Consider the following 21,046-nt stretch of genomic DNA (forward strand, 5'->3'; position numbering starts at 1 on the left):
TGAACCCCTCTCCTTCCCGAACATATTTATGTCAATGCTGATGAGCTGTAAGCCATAGGATTAGTTTGGCATTTCCTGGTTCAGCCAGCCTGTTTGTGTTGAAAAGAAAAAAAAACCAAAGACTCTCCCAGTTTGCTGAGCAGAGAAACAATAGGACTTCCAGGGCTCCTTCCTTTACACTTCCAAACAGTGGCCTCTTGCATTGTGCTGTCTCAGCAGGAGGCCTCTAATACACTGGGTTGCCCTCCATTGCTGAGAGATGTCTGTCGTGTGTGATGGAGAGGTTTGGATCTTCCTGGGAAGTGCCCGAGGGGAGACAGATTAATTGCAAAACAAGGCTTTGCTCTCCACCTTTGTCTCAGCTGGAATCTGGATTCAAGAACTCTGAAGAATACCAAGTCAAATCTCAACTCCTTTGTCCTCCCTCTCAGCTTGCAGCAGGATTCTCCCTCCACCCTTTACTGATTACAGTCAGTTCATGGTAACATCTTACTTTTAATTAACAGCCTCTTGTTTTACATCCACAATCGATTCCTGGCACAGCTGAGATGGCAACTGCCCGGGTGGAAATATGTCTGCCTGCATGTTGAGAGCGTTAACCATCTCAATTCTGTTTCTTACAGGGTGGATTGGTTGAGGCCCCTTTGAAAGTTTGCTCCCCAAGATCTTCATACCTGACGGGTTATAAAGCACAGGGTCAGACTTTCATTTTCTTTCTTGAGTGACTTTTTAGATGCCTCTTAGTTCTTTTGTGCTGCGGGGGCTGCCTTAGTGGGCTGTGCCTTGGGGATTTAAAATACTTACTCCCTGGAGCCCCATGTTCAAATCTTCATGGGGGTCAATGCAGCCCCTTGTCCTTCCAAGATCCTTAAGAGTTTCACTTGGACCTGGTATTTCTTTCCTCTTAGTGCAAGAGGAGAGACAGAAGCTGCCCAGGCTATGGTCTGGTGTGCCATCACTATTCAGGTCTTGCAAAGCCGTCTATCAGATCAAGGCTCTGGGAGACCTGTGGTCTTTGGTATTTCGATAATAAAAAAAACCTCAAACTGCTATTCTGAAAAGCTATTACCTCTTTTTGCATGGGAGCAGCAAGCGGCAAAAGCAAATCTTTTGTTCTGTTTCACAGCTCACCTTTAAAGATGAGTTGTAGATATACTGGGGGTGGGAGGTAAAGCGGAAGCTGCAGGAGGTGATCAAAGTAATTTGTCATGGTACCTTACTCAGTGTGGTCGTTTCCTGTCCCAGAGAGAAAGTTGCTGCATCTCCTAGCTCACTAGGAATTGCACCACCAGCTCGTGCTACCAGGATAGTTCTCACCCCCCAAGGAATGCTCAGATCAGTGCTTGAATGCATCCATCTCTGTTACCTTTGCTTAGAGCAAGGGTAGCTGCCGTATATATTTTGCATTAGGTCACTCTGCACTGGCAGCAGTGCTAGTGTAAATGGAAAATGCTGGCAGATCAGCTGTGTCCTTACGGTTGGTCCCCCCAGTGCATTCGTGCAATGCTCTTGTATGCCCTTTCAGTGACCCCTCTGTGCATTGTCACCTGTACTCCTGATTCCACATGATTTGAGCTTCTGCAGATCCTGTAATCTTAGGTTCAATAGGTTGTCTATTTAGCTTGTCAAAGAGAAGGTTAAGCGGTGGTTGAATCATGGTGTATATGTGCCTACTGTTAATACAACACCACACAGGTTATTCCTGGGGGAATTCTGTGCCACTGCGCGTACGCAAAATTCATGTCCCCCGTAGATTTCTTTGCTTCCCTGCAGAAAAATGACTTTCTGACAGGGAAGCGAAGAGAAGCTGCAAAACCAGTTATGCACCACTCCCTAGCTGAGCAGATACATTGTTTCTGGCACCCAGAGCATCTGGAAGAGAGGTAAATTTCTTCGTTCACAGCGCATGGTCAACTTGTGGAACTCCTTGCCTGAGGAAGTTGTGAAGGCTAGGACTATAATAGGGTTTAAAAGAGAACTGGATAAATTCATGGAGGTTAAGTCCATTAATGGCTATTAGCCAGGATGGGTAAGGAATGGTGTCCCTAGCCTCTGTTTGTCAGAGGGTGGAGATGGATGGCAGGAGAGAGATCACTTGATCATTACCTGTTAGGCTCACTCCCTCTGGGCACTTGGCATTGGCCACTGTCAGTAGACAGGATACTGGGCTGGATGGAACTTGGTCTGACCCAGTACAGCCATCCTGATGTTATAAATGTGGCTCCTACCCTGAGCCGGGATCAGCTGCCAGTCCTAGCTGGGCTGAAGCAGAGGAGGATGGGATTTCCTCTTACCCTGCAAGGAGTAGCTGGGGCTGTGTCAGGACCCTCCTTCCCCTCAACCTCCCAAAACCGCCCCCAGCTGCAGAAAGCTCAGCATCCTCCCCTGCTTTCTGCCCCCATCGTCCTCGGCTGTGGGGGGAAGGGTCATTGTACGGGGAGTTGCTCCCCCATCCACACAACTCGAGTGCATCTGGAACTCCCATACCCAGACACCCCCGCCGAGCCTCACCCCATTCACCCAGAACCCCCCCAGCCCTCCATACCTGAACCCCACCCCACTGAACCTCAACCCCTGCATCTGGAGCCACCCTGCAGCCAGACCCCCACCCCTGCATCCAGACCCCCCACCCCAACTGAGCTCCCTGCATTCAACCCCCTATCGAGACATGCCTCACCCCTCCTGCACCACCCTGAACCCCCATGTCCAGACCCCCATGCCACTGACCCCCCAACTAGCTGCAACCAGACTCCCACCTCAGTAAGCCCCACTACCCCAGCACCCTGACCCCTCCACTGATCCCCAACGACACCTCTACCTCAATATAACACAAATTTGGATATAACACTCGGTTGCTCGGGGGGGAGGGGGGAGCTGCGCACTCCAGTGGATTGATGCAAGTTCGATATAACGCAGTTTCACCTATAACGCGGTAAGATTTTTTGGCTCCCAAGGACAGTGTTATATGAAGGTAGAGGTGTACTTTCACTTGGAAGCCCCTGCAGAGTCTCACTGCCCCTGCACCTGCCTCTGTGGAGATCCCCCCACTGAGCCGCCCCCACTCAAATTGTCTCACACAGAATCCTCTCATCCCACTACTGGATCCCCCCATATTGAGCTCATCCACACTTGGTTGAGCCTGCCTGCCCCATACCTGGTGCACCTGGCGCAGAGGGGCAGGGCCCCAGGGTGTTTCTGGGGTAGACCCAGGCCTTGTGTTGTGTCAGGGTCAGATGCAGCCTCACCACTGAGTCCAGGGTGATCTCTCACCTTTGTACAACCAGTGGTCTGTGCTCCCCACTGCCATGCTAGAGCCTCTGCATTTATTTATTGACAGTAAAGCTTGCAGAATTTTAAAATAATGTGTGCAGAATTTTTAATTTTTTGGCACTGAATGCCCTCAGGGGTAATAGGCAGATGCTCTTTAATGTAGCACACAAAGGCAGAATGCCAGATCTGAGGACTAGCAAGTGAAACTTGAAAAATTCAAACCGGAAACAAGGGGCACATTTTTAACAGTGAGGTGGCATATGGCCCACTGGGACAGTGAACCGAGAAGTTTGGTAGGTTCTCCATCACGTGAAATCTTTAAATCATGATTAAGTGTCTTAAAAAATATGTGCTCTAGCTCAGTTACAAGTTATTGGGCTTGAGGCAGAAATTGCTGGGTGACATTCTAAGGCCTGTGCTTTGCAGGAGGTCAGACTAGATGGCCATACTGGTCCTTCCAGCACTTAAAAATCTGTGGTCCTGTGTCTTGTCTTCCAAAGAATAAAGAGTCTCTTATGCCAGATGGGTTGCTATTGATGTAGTAAGATACCAGCTTTTGTGTACACTGAAAAATGCCACATCTGTGGTTCACGCTCTGAAAGATTGGTGCAGGACCAACCAGCGATGGATTTACTCCAACAAACATTTCTCTCAGGGACCCGTGGGGCAAGGCCACTGATACAGCAGTCCCTGGAGGGTGTGCTGTACTGTGTGTTATAATTTGGATCTAGCCACAGTGGCGTATCTTTCCATGTTATATTTGTTTAATTGTGAAATGGTGTCGGGTTGTTGTATAGACTTCAGACTACTGCTCCGGCTGAAACTCTCTGACTCAAAGAACTGTTACTTTGGCCATGGTTACACTGGAGAGTTGCAGTGCTGGTGGTGGGTTTACAGCACTGCAACTTAGTAACTGTCCCCGCCTGCAAGGCACATCCAGCGCTGCAACTCCCTGGCTGCAGCGCTGGCTGTACACCTGGTCTGCTTGGGGTGTAACGATTGCAGCGCTGCTCGTCAAGTGTGGCCACCAAAAGCACTGTTATTGGCCTCCAGGGTATTAGGAGGTATCCCAGAATGCCTGTTCACAACAAACCGGAATAGTGGCTGAACTCGTCCGGGCTCCCCAGAGCTGCTTATCTAAAAAACAAACACAGCTGCTGTTTGCTCCAGAGCAGAGGGAGGCAGGGGAATTGCTTTGGAATGTTCACAGCTGTTTGTTTTTGAGTAGAGAAGCCACAGGGCGGAGGGGGTGGGGAGAGTCCGTGTTGGAGCAGCTACTTATGTGGTCTGAAGGCTATTTAGGAGTGCATAATTTGTATTTAGTAAATAAGAGAGGGGTGGGGGAAGGGTTCAAAACTTTTAAATTGATTGCAGGTTGGTGATGTGTATGTTCCAGTCCTTAGAACTTGCAAGGCAGGGAGCTGACAGCTCCAAAAATCCACTCTCTCGCTCCCGCTCACCCCCGTCTTTTGAAAAGCACATTGCAGCCACTTGAACGCTGGGATAGCTGCCCCTAATGCACCACTCCCAACAGCGCTGCAAATGCGGCCACACTGCAGCACTGGTGGCTGTCAGTGTGGCCACACTGCAGCGCTTTCCCTACACAGCTGTATGAAGACAGCTGTAACTCCCAGCGCTGTACAACTGTAAGTGTAGCCATACCCTTTGTGTGTTAATTCTGTTGATTATCATGTAACTGATTTAGTTTTCCATGTGATTATAAATTACAACCACTTTTTAATATATTTAACACCATTATAAATGCTGGAGGCAAAGCAGGGTTTGGGGTGGAGGTTGACAGCTCGTGACCCCCTGAGGGGTCCTGACCCCCAGTTTGAGAACTCCTGATTTAACTTAAGGTATACCAAAGAACCAAGGTGTAATGAAACCTGATCATGGGACCTTAAACTGTACTAACCATTGTCTTCTGCTTACCCTAATCGTCTTTGTGTCACAAGCCTGAACACTGCAAGAACCATATTTTAGAGGCAGCTGTGAAATATATAGTTTATCTTTGTGGTCAGGAAAAATAACAGGATACAACTGTTAGGGAACTGTTTTAAGCCTGGTAGATACTAGGCTAAGTCATAGTTTCTTAGCATGGCTGTGACAGAGAAGGAAATGCCAGAAAAGTGGGTGACTCACTGCAAGATTTTATGACCATTTGAATTGTTTATAAGGTCCCATCTACACAACAGCCCTGTTGCTGATCCTGGTTACAACATAGCTTTCCCCCAGAATAATCAAAACATGGTTTACATTGGGGGTGTAGAGTGGATCTTGGCTGTTCTTGATGGCTATTTAAGAGCATTTCCCATACAGGGCTGAATCCTCCCAAGACTTGTCTCTACTGCAAAGCGGAGCCATGATTTAGCTTTCACCCCAGTGTGGCTGTGGAATCAGGGGGCTCTAGATTGTGAACTTCTTGGAGAGGAACCATGTCTTGTAAACCTCCCCCACGCTTTTGACACTGTAGAAAGCCACCCCTTGTGAGAAGGGATTTAAGTATAAGAATGCTTTCAGATGAGGAAACTGAGGCACTTGTGTGAGTTGCCCAAGGCAGAGCCAAGATTAGCTCTTAGCAATCAGGCATCCAAGACAACTACCACTATAGAAGCAACCCATCCACTTGAAGCACATGCTAAATGTGTCAAGCTCCAAAAGGACACAAGATCACTAGTAAGTCTTGAATACTCATGCGAATGGGGGTTGGTAACTTGCCTGCCAGTCGTAGGCATCTGGAGGAAACAACCCCACAAGGAAATGTCAAACAAATGGGGCAGCAGGTACCATTAAAATCATTAAAAACCTGCCATGCTGCTGGGTAGCCAGGACACCTGGCAAAGCAGCATCAGAAAGGAACTGAGTTCCCAGATATGGGGCCCTGTATAAAGTCCTGTCTTGTGTAATCTGTTCCAAACAGAGCAGGAAATGCAGAGTCTGATGACTAAAGACTCGAGGGGAGGTGTTTGAAAACCGCCAAGCAACCTTTCACTAGACAAATATGGGCTAGGTTTCCTGTGAAACTGCTGAAAAAAGTGGGGGCTGAGTGGGAAGAGACGATACCCAACAGGTGGAACAGGAAATTCCACCAGGCAGCATATAGAGGCTAACTGAGAGCTTCTCTCTCCCTTGTTCCGTTCCACCCCCTCCCTGTTTAATGTATAGCTGTCTCCTTGCTGATAACTGGTTTTGGTTCTGATACACCGTTCATGCCCTTTAGTTAGGGACACCGTGTCTTTCGTGTCACTTTATTGCCCTGTACCCTTCCTCCATTTTGGTAACAGCTTTGCTTGATTGTTTTCTTGTGACAGAGCAACTGTTGGGGAATGAAGATGTCACACTTGGATTTTAAAACTTGATTAGCCTGTCTCAGTCTTTTACTGCATTTAATTCCGATTCGCTTGTCTGTGCTCCTTGTTCAATGGATTGAAAACTATCAGGGTAATAAATGACAATGTGATGGGGCCGACTCCTGGGTAATAGTGACACGGTCAGATGGGTACCTAGATAACTGTCTAGTTGGGTGCCACAGGGTTGGGTCTTCCCTCTAGAGCAGTGGTCCCCAACCTTTTTGTGGCCAGTAGCACATTCATGTTTTCAGAAGAGTGTGGCAGGCGCCAACAATTACTCACATACAAGGCTGGCTCCAGGCTCCAGTAGAGCAAGCACGTGGCTGGAGCAGCACATGCTACGGGGCGGCATTCTGTCCATTCTACAGAGTTGGAGTGGTTTGCTTTGTTTTGTTTTGTTTTTGGGTTTTGGGTTTTTTTGGTGCCAGTTCTGGGCAGTGCAGAGAGAAGCAAGAGGACAGAGAACACTGGCGCTTGCAGCCCCGGGATTCTCTGTCCCAGCAGGCGCGGTGCCGCGGCTTCTCTCCCCTGCTGGGCACTAGGCAGGCGCATATAAATGCCCTGGCAGGTGCCATGGTGCCCGCAGGTGCCATGGTGCCCACAGGCACCACGTTGGGGACCACTGCTCTAGAGAATTGTGTAGTTCAGCACAGGACTTGTGGCCTACGATTTGGGTTGTGTCCCTGGCTTTGTCACAGTCTTGTTGTGTAAGCCTAGGTAAATCTCGTATTGGTCTGGGGAATTGGGGATTTGTGTTTCAGTAGCATCTAGGAGCCCCAAGGTGCTAAGCACTGTACAGACGTGGAACAAAGACTATTCCTGCCCCAAACGACTGACAGTTGAAGTACCTCTGTGCTTCCATTGTCGCTTTATAAAACAGGATCACTTGCTTACCCCATCTCATGGAGTTTGGAAAGACTCAGAGTCAGAGATTTGCCAAGCTATGTCTAGGGAATTTTGGCTGCCCAGTGCCCATTGCAATTAGTCCCTTAGGCAGCTGTGGGCATCTTAGTCTAAACTCTCATGTTTGTAAAACAGAAAATGCTGTAGAGCTTACAAATTAAAGCTCTGCAATTGTGAGAAATATGAGATAAGAAGTATGTTAATGACATTCATATGATGATAAATCAGGAGTAACAGCAAGGGCAGAGAAATAGCACAGAGGGACCTAAAGAGATTTAAAAACAAAAGGAGAATAACCCCAGATTAGACTGCAGTTATACAAGATTAAACATATTCACAAGGAACTAGAAACCCAGAGAGCAGTAATGCTGAGAGACCCAGAGTTCCTAGCAAACAGTGAAATAGACAGGCAGCTAAAAAGGCCGATGTTGTTTTAAGCTGTATGTGTGGAAGCATCTAGTCTCAGGTGGTGTCTACACTACAAGCACTTCAGCAGCACAGCTGCCATGCTGAAGCTATGCTGTTGTAGCGTAGGCACTTGCAACAGTGACAAAGTTTTTCTATTGCTGTAGTTAATCCACGCTCTCACGAGGCGGTAGCTGGGTCTTCAGTGTCTATACCGGGGTTTAGGTTGGCTTAATTATGGGTATGTCTACGCTGCGAAGTTGTTGACAAATCTTTTGTCTTTTACGGGTACTTTAAAAAGCCCCCCTGCGAAAGACGAAAGTTTTGCCGACGCAAGTGGCAGTGTGAACGTGGCTTTGTGACAAAGCTAACGCTGCTCGCAGGGCTGGAAGTATTTCCTCCGCAAAAATGCTGAAAAAGAGCGTTTACACACACTGACTTTTAGTGACTATTTTATGTGTAATATAAAATTGTTTGTGTGTTTGGTGGTGGTCCTGGCAAGACTAGGGCATTGTGGCTTCCAGCCCTAGTGGCAATCACGCTGTATTTGTAGATCTAAGATTGCACTCATGTCAAGGGCAATAGGTGCTATAAATGTTCTGTAACAGTGCTAGAAACCGTGATTGCATAAGGAAAAATGACTGGTAGGATGGCAAAGTGCAAAGCTGTCTGGGTGGAGCCATGGACGCAGAACAAACCTCTGTCCTGCCCTTCTGTTCCTCAAGATATTTTAAATAGGCCACCTCCTGCCTTCTCTGTTAGGCTTCCCGTGTCTGCCTGGTTACAGAATAGGTCACTTCCAGAGATGGATTTCCTGTTAGCTGATGGTGCTTAGGCGGAAAAGGGCTCTGTTCCCTTCCATAGAGGCAAAGAGGAGTGAGCAGGGGGCTTCAGGGGGAAGCTAGATGGCAGCAGGCTCTCTGATACTTGGCCGAAGCCAGGTCAGATGCTGGGGATGTTAATCTGCAGCAAGAGTGGAAAACGCTGAGTGTTTCAGTCTTCAGTGAGAAGTCTTATAGTTGAACTATTCTAAAAATAATTGGGAGTGGTCAGTGCTGTCTCAGACCTGCCCGTGTCTTCACGACCAGGATCTCTCAGCCCAACACACATTGCCACCTCAGAGTAATCTCTGGAAAAATGAGTGTCAGGCTTCTTGCTGCTTAAAAACGCCTCCGAAGCATTTGAGAAATGTGGGCTTGTGATTTTCTTTTCTTTCTGATATATGAAGGAGGCCTGGAAAGACCTTTTTCCCTCTAAAAAAATTGCTTTCTGCTTTTGCCTTAACATCAGGAATGTCAAGTCAGGGCTACCCTGTGTTTGATGCTGGACTTCTAGGTCGTCTCAGGTGTTTTTGCTGTGAGTTTTGTGTTAACTGCAGGAGTGAGGGTGTGGAACCTTTAACAGAGGCTTCCTTTGTCCAAAATGTTAGTCATAGATGCTGTGGGCTGTGTGATCTGCCTGCCCCAACCCTTTGGGAACTTGCCTCCCCCCTCTGGGAAAATGAACCAACCTGTGCACACTTCAGTCAGTTTGGTCTCTTTCTCGGTGGATCAGACATAAGCTGAGTGGTTTTGTGTGGGGAGGAGGAGTGCTGCTGAGACTGGGGAAGCAATGTGGGAGGCAAATGTTTAAAGAGGAAGCAGGGAAGAAATCTGTATCTGTCTTGTCTTTAGGCTTTGAGGCCAGGACTGTTCTGTGCACGTGTAGTGTGTAGCCTAGTGGTCCTAGTGATCCTCGTTCAGGGCCGTAAGGCCTTACTGAATACAAACATTTAACTTTGTCTTAACAAAAAACAACCAGAAAGCAAAGCTTGAAGCAGTCTGACTAGAACCTCTTTCCCATAATGGGGTGCAGACCCTTGGCGTCTTCTGTAAGGCTATGAGTTCTCCAAGAAAATGAGGTAGAAAAGAATGTTCTTAAGGTGTAGATCCTTCATAGGAGAGCTGCATCTCTGTGGGGTTGAGCTTGGCTGTTCTGCTGGCTCCAGGATCGCTTGAGTTCTGTGGTTAGTAAACAAACATCTATCCTAATCGTATTTTTTCTCCTTCCCATAGGGTCCTTGATATCAGCCCAGGTGATGAACACACAAACCATTCAAGTGCCTGAGAATGACCGTAAGTGCAGAGTGCTAAATTATATATTCAAAGGCCGGAAAGGCCACTGTGATCTAGTCAGACCTCCTTGATAACACAGGCCATAGGTCTTCCCTAAATTCATTCCTATTTGAACTAGAGCAGATCTTCTGAAAAAATGATTGATTTAAAAATTGCCAATGATGGAGAAGTTGTCGATTGCCTCCCTGTGCAGTCAAGGTATAGTTGCACCCACTGCCCTTTCCCAGCGGGGGGATGATCTCTGGCTGAGGGCTGGTCTACACTGAAAACTTACATCAGCATAGCAACATCTCTCAGGGGTATGAAATCTACCACCTCCTGAGACAGCTGTGTCAACCTAAGCCCCGGTGTAGAGAGCACTAGGTGATTGAAGAATTATTCCATTGACCTAGTGACTGCCTCTCGGGGAATTGGGTTAATTACAGTGACATGAGAATCCCTCCCTTGCTCTAGTGTCCGTGCTCAAGTGCTCACCCTGACAAACTGCTACTGTGTCCCTGCTTCCTTCCAGCAGAAGTCAGCGTAGTGATCTTTAGGAGCATGGATACCTCAGAGCTCACAAACTGCAAAGATTGTCCCTGGGTTGGTTCCTGCCAGCTGGTTTGATTCAGTTGTTTTCAGCTTTATGAAATTGGCCCTTGAAAAGCAGCAGATATGTGTATATATATTACTGGTTTAGATTCTGTTTGCATGTATTGAATGTGATCTAGTCATGACCACTTGTTCCTAAGATGTTGTAAGGTCAGCTCTTCTTCAACTTGGTGTCTGTGTGGATTCCACTGCAGCTGCACGTGCGTCTTGTGGGCATGAGGTTGGTTTCTTTTGAATAGCTGAGCTTGTTGGAGCTGCTTATCTTCTCCCTTCTCCTTCCCGACCTCTTTGTGCTCCTGGTTGAAGGCATAGAGGGCAGAGCAGATGCGATCCTCCCTCACTTCCCTTTGATACCCATGGCAGCAAGACGAGACTGAGCAAGTGCCTGACCTAACTTTGAACATTGTTATTTTTAATCAGATTTGTGAAAAAATCTTAATCTTCACACTCCTTTCATGTGGATATTTAAAGTGAGGATCTCTTCCCCCTCATACAAGCTGCCACATCTCATGGCAAACTTCAAAATCTGCGTGTCCTGTTATGGACTCGTGCCCATCAAGGATGGACACAGTCAAGGCAGCTTCCAGCTTCTGCCTGTGAGACAGCCACCTTCCGGATGGATGCTCTGTGGGCAAGTCCTTTTCATCCAAGGCCCTGAAATGCAGGGACATTCTGCTCAGGCCGCGTATGCTGGAGCAGCCCACATGGGTCACTTAAGACACAGAAGTGACGGCCACTACCAGTGTGAGGTTAGTTAAGCCGGTATCGGTCAGTGCTCTCTTGAGCACAGGTCATGCTCCAGGATCGAGCGCTGGACAGAAGGTGAAGAGAATATCGGCAGAGCTGGCTGTGATGGGTTGGATCACAGAAATCCCCTTGGGAGCTGCCACCTGATGTGCCAAGACTACTTCTGCTCCTGCTTTTTCTACCAGTTCGGGACCCCAGCACCCTGTCCTGCTGAGCCAGACACACCCATCTGCTCCAACACAAACCCAGGGTCTGAATTACTTGCCCCAAAGCCGCAGGTTTACCTGATAGTAGCTAATAGAAGTGTGCTTGTCTTTAACACTCAGATGCCCAACTCCCTGTGATGCTCTGATAGATTATTAGGGTTGGAAGGGACCTCAGGAGATCATCTAGTCCAACCCCCTGCTCAAAGCAGCACCAATCCCTAAATGGCCCCCTCAAGAATTGAACTCACAATCCTGAGTTTAGCAGGCCAGTGCTCTCCCAAATGGGGTCTAAATCCAAATAAATCTGTTTTACCCTGTATAAATCCTATGCAGGGTAAACTCATAAATTGTTCGCCCTCTATAACACTGATAGAGAGAGATGCATGGCTGTTTGCTCCCCCAGGTATTAATACATACTCTGGGTCAATTAATAAGTAAAAAGTGATTTTATTAAATACAGAAGGTAGGATTTAAGTGGTTCCAAGTAGTAACAGACAGAACAAAGTAAGTCACCAAGCAAAATAAAATAAAATGCGCAAATCTATGTCTAATCAAACTGAATACAGATAATCTCACCCTCAGAGATGCTTCAGTAAGTTTTTTCCTCAGACTGGACACCTTCCAGGCCTGGGCACAATTCTTTCCCCTGGTACAGCTCTTGTTCCAGCTCAGGTGGTAGCTAGGGGATTCTTCATGATGGCTCCTCTCCCCCTTTGTTCTCTTCCACCCCTTTATATATCTTTTGCATAAGGTGGGAATCCTTTTGTCCCTCTCTGAGTTCCCCACCCCTCCTTCTCAATGGAAAGACACCAGGTTAAAGATGGATTCCAGTTCAGGTGACTTGATCACATGTCACTGCAAGACTTCATTGCCCACTTGCCAGCACACACATATATAGGAAGACTTAGGGTATGGCTACACTCACACTTTACAGCGCTGCAACTTTCACGCTCAGAGGTGTGAAAAAACACCCCCCTGAGCGCTGCAAGATACAGCGCTGTAAAGCGTCAGTGTAATCAGGGCTGCACGCTACACTCGTAGAGGATGTGGTTTACGTGCTCCGACCACACTCACACTTCAAAGTGCTGCCGCGGCAGCACTCCAAAATTCCAAGTGTAGCCATACCCTTAGAGGTAAAACAGCCATCTACAGTCAATTGTCCTGGTTAATGGGAGTCATCAAGATTCCAAACCACCAGTAATGGCCCACACTTTGCATAATAACAATAGGCCCTCAGAGTTATATTCCATATTTCTAGTTTCAGATACAAGAGTGGTACATTTATACAAATAGGATGATCACGCTCAGTAGATTATAAGCTTTTTAATGATACCTTACAAGAGACTTTTTGCATGAAGCGTATTCCAGTTACATTATTTTCACTCATTAGCATATTTTTATAAAACCATATAGACTGCATTGTCACACTGGCACAAGTGACTTTGATGCCAACCACTTCGATATTGGCGAAGGCCTCTGCACCAAAAGCCACGGTACTGACACTCTTGGCATGGATGGCCCTGATCTGCATTGGTCACTCTGGCGCTGGCTTCCTGGGCAGTAAAGCTGGCATCCGAGCCTGTACATAAAGATGAGGCGCACTCATGGAACTGGACAGAGCTCATATGTAGCACCAAACATGAAGGAAGGTCCCGGAAGGAGGACACAAAACATCTATTCAAAGGACAGAGCATCTGAATCCTCGACACAGGCCATGAATGGCACAGGGAGTGAGGGACCCAGCCCCAATCTTGGCACAGGTGTCTGCCCTGGAGTAATCTGAATCATCTCCAGACATGTGCCATTGGGACTGCGCAGGGAACATCACCTGATGTCACTGCTGTTCGAAGAGATACTCCTCACTTAACCCATGTACTCCTTTCTCAAATCAAGTAGAGAGCCCCTTCTTCCTTTGGAGTGAGACCCTGTGACCAGAGTCTCAGGGGAGCCAACTGAGGGCACTGTGAACTGCAGAGACTGTGGCAAACAACCCCCAAAGCTGGTGGATATTTCAATATGTAGATTTACCAAACCAGCACAGAACAGCTTCTAACACACCTCACTGGTTACCCAGAAGCCAACAACACAATTCCCTTAAAGCAACCCAGCCTTAGGCCTACCCCCAGACACGCAAGTCAAATATGAGGATTTCTGAAAATCTTATTCATCATATAAATAATTTCTACCGGTCCCAAAGAATCGGACACATTACCTCCCAAGTTAATGAATATTTCAGATCTTATCCAGATACATGCTTATAGCCAATTCTTATTAATCAACAAACATTTATTAAAAAATAAGAGAATGAGTGAGTGTATTGGTTAAAAGATCAGTATCCATACAGTCATGAATACAATTCTTGAGATTCAGATTCATAGCAGAGATGGTGAGCTTTGTAGTTGCAAAGAGTTTTCAGAATTTGTTCATAGGTTATAGTCCAATGTTTATATTCAGGGTGGTCCAGTCAGGACTAGGTTCTCATTCTTTTCCTAAGTATTACCAGTAACGCATTGATTTAGTTGATGTTGGTCCTGCTTTGAGCAGGGGGTTGGACTAGATGACCTCCTGAGGTCCCTTCCAACTCTGATATTCTATTATTCGAATTAGCTACACAGATTTACATAAGGCAGTTTATCCGTTAGGCAGTCTATCACAAACTTTAAAGTGACATATAGACAGTGACATCATTTCACCCAAGACTCATCTAAATATTAATATTCTCTTTTATCTCTGAATCAACAGCTATAGTGACAGACAGGAACTGACTGTTTACATGGCTAACATTAAACAAGATATAAGTAAACATACAATTAGTATCCTCTTTACTTTCTAACAACATAGGTTTGCATTTAAAAGTTCTAGTCTGTCTGCCAAGGCATGCCCCTAATTACCATTCACATACTCTTCTAGCATGTCTCTAAAGGTTGGCTTTGGTTATATAGCCTGCAAGCTGCTTAACCCTTTCTGGCCATGTGTCATACTTTGTATAAGATTTGCTGCTGTTATATAACAGCGGTAGCAACAATGGTTTGCATGGTCCTGCTTTAATCAGATAATGTCACAGACCCTAAGGAGGTTGCTGGGGATCTTAGTACCCATATGATGTCACCTTAGCCTTACTGGAGACCATCAACTCTTGTATCTGGGAGCAAGATCCCTCTCCCATGTTTCCAGAAAGGAGACAATCCCGTTCCCCAGTGGCATCATTAACCAGGCCACCCACACCAGAACCAGACATGGGCCCACAAGAGCAGGAAGCAAGGGAGGGATCACAATGACCCCCATCTCCACTCAAGGACAAGGCAGTGACACCAGCCCTTGCCCAAGCAATTGATTTTAAAGCTTTTTAAGACCTCCTTTCCTGCATTTGCAGAGACCTTGGATACTGAGACTACTATACTATACTGGCCAGAATCATCTTTCCTATTAACAAGAGGCTCCTGGAACCAGCTAACGGACTGTGGCAAATGCCGGGCACCTTTCTTCCCACTTTGAAAAGGGTGGAGAACAGATTCCCATGCCCCCAAAGGACTTTGAACACACTTATATCCATCCAAATGCAGAGTTCCTGGCTGTTGCGGCAGCACAGGAGAAATTAGTCCACGAAAGGCATGCCTAATGACAAAGACCCCAAAAGTTGGATCTCCATGGACACAAGGCGTGCTGATCAGCCTCCCTCCAGCTGCGAAATTACCAGGCCCTGTTCACGAAATACATTTGGGAGAGGGTCACTCCTTTCCTATCCAAGATCCCTCAAGATAACAAGGATGAGTTGAAAGAAATAATCAAGGAAGGCCAGATGGTCATGAGAGCATACCTACCGGTGGCCAAGAATGCATCTGAGATGGCCACATAGTTGATGGCCTCGTGGATACAGCCACGATAGATTGCCTGCCCTTTAATGGGATGGAACTCTTCAGCCAGAAAACAAATGAAGTCTTCCAGTCCCTCAAGGAAAGCTCTGTGGTTCTTAGGGATTTACACACCTAAAGGAACCCTTACAAGTAGCAGCCCAAGCAGAGGCAGAGGACACAATCCTACTACTCGGATCGACAGCCAGAGTACCCACAAAGAAAGAAAATCCCAGGTACTCCTGGGGGCACCCATCTTCCATCACTTCAGCGCATCAGACTCCCTCTGAGGCAGCAGATTTGACAGGAGCATAAATGTGGGAGTTGATTGGAGTGTGTGGCGCTGATGTTCCATACTTCAGGAGGGATTCGCCTTTCCACTGGCCTGGCAGCCATTGAGCAATAAATGGGTGTAGAAATTGACGTGGGTTTCTTATCCATTTCCACACATTATCTGCCTGTCCTCATTCAGGATACTTGTCATGAGGAATATGTACAAACAGAAGTGTACTAGTTGTTTCAATCTTATATGGATCTAGGTACCTTATGGATATGGGCTGAAGTATTATCTGTGTACATACCTTATTCTGAGAAGAAAGGAGTTTTTGATCCTAGTGGTTCTCGAGAATGAAGAGATTGGACACAACATACCGTGCATCCAATTTACAGGTGGTGACGTTTGTTTCCATCATTCATCTCTTAAGCTCAGTGGTTGGTGGTTTCTGCTGCATGAAGTCTCACAGCATCTCACAGGAGAGTAGGCCTACAGTGGGAGCTGCATATTGCAGTGAAATTCTGTCCTTTGGACTATCCGTGGCACAAAGTAGCAACCAGCCCATTCATGTGTCCCTCTAGCTCGACGGCTAGATGATCGGAGCGTCCAGAGGAAATGGCAGAAAGCCTGGACTACCACTATTATTCAATAGAGTGGCCCCTGGTGGAGCTAGGAAAAAATCTTTACAACGGCCAATGAGTACGGAGCCTCGACTGACTCTGATTGTTTGTCAAGCGAGCCTTCTGGAAAGAGTGTAGTCTTTAGTCTTAGGGATAGGTCAAACAGATGTGACAATGCAGAATGTGTTGGGACTTGGGGGCTATTTTGATAGTACACATTATGACATCGCTTGCCGGTTTACCTGTGAGGTGCTAGTCAGGCTCAAGTGGGGTTTTTCCTAGTAAACCACCACGTGAATAAAGAGGTTGTGGTTCACAATGACATACAGAATGACGAGATGGTAGGAACCAAGTGTTTCTCTGGCCCCTCCTAGTAAGGATATTCACAGATGTTAGGAAATGTTGGGGCCTAGAGGATATAAGATGCCAGGATTGTACCAGGAAACTCGGGGTGCAATCAGTGCATGGACATGGCATTCAGGCTATGCACAACCTTCCTATGCTATCCTGAACTCCAAGTGCAACATCTGATATATACTGTTAACTAATAAGGAAAGAGGTGCAACCCTGTTCCCTATTGGATGATTTGAAGCTCTGGCATGGGTGGTTGACAGGATAACAATGGCTTCCATTCCAGGTGTACAAAGACCTGGTGGATTGTGAGGCAGAAATCCTGCTAGTACGGGAGTGTCCTGGAGATTATGATGCATCAAGATTCCACAGCACTGGAGAACTCTGTAGGTAGAACTGTTTGCCACCAGGACACACAAGTGTGTGATGGTCCCGCCTAAAGGTCTAGGTCAGATGGGACTTCTGTACACGTTCGCCAAGAGCCCTTTGGCGCAGGCGCATGTGGCTCGCGCCAGAGTCTTAGTCGACCCTTGGTGTAGAGGGATGTCCGAACGGCAGAGTCTATAGTGCCCTTTGGTGTGGGGCCGCGTGGCTAACAACCAGAGTGGTAGTGCCTTTGGTGTATAGGTGGCGTGGCCAAAATCAGATGTTATAGAGGCTCCTTTGGTGTGGGGTGGGTGGCCTCACGGCAAGTCTATAACGCCCTTTGGTGTGGGCAGCTGGCCTAATAGCAGATCTACAAAAACCGTGAGCTGGGTAGCGTTGCTAGTGGAGAGTCTATAGCGATTGGGGTTTGATAGCGCAGGTAGGGGGGCTGGGCCAACGGACCACAGGCCCCGCCAGGGCTAAAGTGGTGTAGGGCTTGCCACTGACTCCTGTGGGGTGACGGAAACATTGTTGAGTTTCCAGGCGGCAGTAACTCTGTCACCATCCTAGGTCATATCACAGAGTATGTGTTGGGGTTTCCATGAGACTTTGGCCTCTGTGTTCGGACAGGTTAGTCGTTTTCCAGGGTCCTCCAACTTGCCAGGGTGCAGGCAGGGTGAAAGCATATGTGGCCACAGGTAGTCGGGCTGTGGCTGGCCTCACAGGTACTTACAGGCGGTCCTTCTGAGATGGCTGGTCTGATCTCTATTATAGTACTCCGAGCCTGGAGCATGCAGTTGCAGGAGGCAGGATTCTTGCTGTCAATACGTGGGGCTTAGCCACTGTTGGGTAAGTGCTCGGGTAAGTGGAGCCTGTGCAAAGTGTACAAGAATATCTGTTACAAGGGTTGGCAGGAAGCTGGCATTATGGCCAACATGTTGCTGCATGGAGTAGGGATCCTGGTTTGCCTTTCCCTTGATTCTCTGGTCAACAGCATGATTCCAAATGAAGAGAAAAGCAAAATCATTGATGTGACTCCAATGGCCTAGGCAGTTTTGGCCATGTGCGTGTCAACCTTATGCTGATCCATTACCACCAATCCGGTCCCAGACCTGATTCGCATCCTGGGATACTCTCTCAACTGAAGTCTGCGACCTGGTTGGGTAATGACACAGATGCATGCTATGACAATTAGGAGATCCTTATACAGAACACTGGCTTTTGTAAGAATTACACTTGGATGTAGCTGGCACAGGGCAGATGTAAAGTTTGGGAGAGCACTAGTAAATCCTAGTTGCTGATGCAGATTTGACTGTCTTTGTCACTGTCGCAGAGGGGACTGTGCTAGTAATCTACAGTGGAATCGAAGCAACAGATACTTTCAGAAACACCAGACTGGCTCCTTACTGCAGTTGTGGTCTTGAGATGTTGCAGTCAATTGGATCCATGCCACTTCATCGCAGTTTGGAGTCATCAGCTAATGCAGGTTGGAGGGAGCTGTATAGCAAGGATGCCGTGTGATGAGTTGAAGGCGAAATGTCATTGCTGGGTACGTTCAGAGCTAGTGCTTCTGTCCTTGGAGCTTCAGTGTTATATAAAGCAGATAAGCGGCCTGCTCTCTAGCGGGACCTATGTTATTCATAAAGATGACACATGGACGGTTGGTGAAAGGCACTTGGCCAGGTTTTATTGACCACAGGGACAGTCTAGTGCCTAGACTGTGGTTCGCTACCTAACAGAGTCCCAGTCAGAGTAGAAGGCCTGCGCCAAGCACAAAGGGTTAAGCAAAGGTACCCGATTGTAGACTGAGAATATACTATACCTTATGTGCATCCATGAATCTGTTACCTACCTTGTCTCTGATATATTGGACAAAAATCCCTATTCCATTATTCTGTCAACATAAGATCTTGTACTAGAGTGGGGTGTTCTGTCAGCTGAATACATTTACATAATATCTAGTGCTAGTGACTAAGCAACGCTTTGGCAAGTCTCGTGTACTGAATAGTGACTACAGCAATTACTTAATTACACGGCTGACTTGGGCTCCAGCTCTGGAGTCTTTATGCTCAAGCCATGGTACACTTGGAAATGTGGCAGCGTGGGAGTTACAGTGTAGGAACAGCGCTGGCAGTGTCGACATTTGCAGCAGTTGCAGCGCTGTTGGGAGTGGTGCTGTGGGCAGCTATCCAAGATCACTCGTCCATTATTGGCACTGTGGGTTGTGGGAAAGGGAAGGAAGGTGCGGTCATACACGCTTCCTGCAACGGCCGTATGCTGACTCAGCAGTTTGGTGCACTTGTGAGTCTGAGTGGGTTTGTGTTAGAAATGGAAGCCGGCTGCTGAGGATTTGTGATAATGTCGCAGGAATCAGTTGGCAGTGAGATTCGTTCAGCTTCAAAGTGACAGTGAGGAGTCCGACGACAATGATATAAGGATTCCGGCTGAGCGTAGTGACACTAATTTGCTTTGATGGAGTAGGACGTGCTCAAGACTGTGGAACGCCGCTTGGCATGGAAAGACTGAAGTAGGTGGGTCACATCGTTCCTCAGTCTGGGGATGGGCAGTGGCTGCAGAACTTTGGGATGAGAAAGCACTTTCATGGGACTGTGTGAGGAGCTTGCCCACCTGGCGGCGCAAGGACACGAGATTGAGAGTGCCTGGCAGTGGAGAAGGGTTGTATTGCAGTTGGAGATGAACTCAGAAAGCTAGTCGCGAACCAGTTTGGAGGTGGGAAGTAGACGTTGGAATAGTGTTGATGCAAGTTGAGGCATAAATGGCTCCTGCTAAGAAGAACGGACTGTGGGGAGCATGCCAGGACTTATGATGGTTTGCACAAGGGGTTCATAACTGTGGAGGGGCAATAAGATGAGGACGCATATTTATCTGGCACCACTCACGGCATCTGAGTACATTAATCAGAAAGAGGTATTTCTCTATGGTTCTCCAGGCACCTTGTGGATACCGGTGGGGTCTCACTGCAATCTACACAGGATGCCTGGAAAGGTGCATGAATCCGATTTTCGGAACAGTGCCTGTTAGGAAGCTGCGGCGGGATTTTCCCGATAATAGATTAGTAGGGACTCGAATGCTATTGTGATCCTGGGCACGCTTACCTTAAGCATGGTCTGACACCGTATAAGGGAAGCTTGAAGGAGCAAGGCCGGTTTAACTAGGCTGAGCGGTGAGAATGACTGTGGAATGTGCTTTTGGCGTTAAACGGAGCTGGAGTGTCTTTATGGGACTAGACTTGGGGAAAGAGCATCCCGCGGTTATAATCGCGTGCTGTATCTCCATAATATTTGTTGGGAAGGGTGAAAAATTCAGTGACGATGGGACTCCGAGTTAGCCTGAGAGTGATTTGCACAGCAGAGAGAGGCTACTAGGAGGCAGCAGGGCTTCAGGATTAGGGATGCCTGAGGAGCAATCTGAGGCTGAAAGCAACGTAATGTTTGGTGCTGCATGGGGTAAGTGCAATGTTAAGTGATTTTTCCCTTGGGGTAGTATGTTTTCTTTATGCAATATACAACTGTTTTGAAAGAAAAGAAAATCTTTATTAAAATCAGTAACTAAAAGGTTGGGGAGGTAGGGTGATTGAACTGTAAGTAGAATGTGTGATACGTATTTTTAACTCCAAAAGACGCTACCGAAAAGATCAGCTACGGGGGTATGGAGCACGGCCGACGGCAGCCAGGGCGCGCCCCCGCCCGGGGTGGGAGCCGCCGCGTGACCGCGGACCCGCCCGGGAGTCAGAGCGCCCCGCCAGGGTCAGGGAGAGGCTGCGACACGGCAGCCCAGGGCGGCCCCCGCCGGGGTAGGGAGCAGGGCCGGGGGAGGGGGCGGGCCGCGTCCGGCCCCCCTCCCCCAGCCCCGGTGGAGCCGCCGCCGGCGCCTGGAGCAGGGGGCCCCGCACCGGGGTAGGGACGCGTGAACCGGCACCTCCAGCCCGGCGAGTCAGGGGGAGCCGCCGCCGAGCCCAGCCGAACCACAGGGTC

The 21,046-nt window shown here is 47.8% G+C and overlaps 1 protein-coding gene across 2 annotated transcripts in view; it reads left to right on the forward strand.

The window, feature by feature from the left end:
- Positions 1 to 21,046, forward strand: part of LOC116834316 (junctional adhesion molecule A-like) — a 72,910-nt gene that overhangs the window by 26,243 nt on the left and 25,621 nt on the right. For both annotated transcript variants that reach the window (XM_075071133.1, XM_075071134.1), the window contains exon 2: positions 9,986 to 10,045. The gene's annotated coding sequence lies outside the window, so the exon portion shown is untranslated. The remainder of the gene's footprint in view (positions 1 to 9,985; positions 10,046 to 21,046) is intronic.

This window comes from Chelonoidis abingdonii, chromosome 11 (assembly GCF_003597395.2).
Source record: "Chelonoidis abingdonii isolate Lonesome George chromosome 11, CheloAbing_2.0, whole genome shotgun sequence".
In the NCBI taxonomy this organism is placed as follows: domain Eukaryota; kingdom Metazoa; phylum Chordata; order Testudines; family Testudinidae; genus Chelonoidis; species Chelonoidis abingdonii.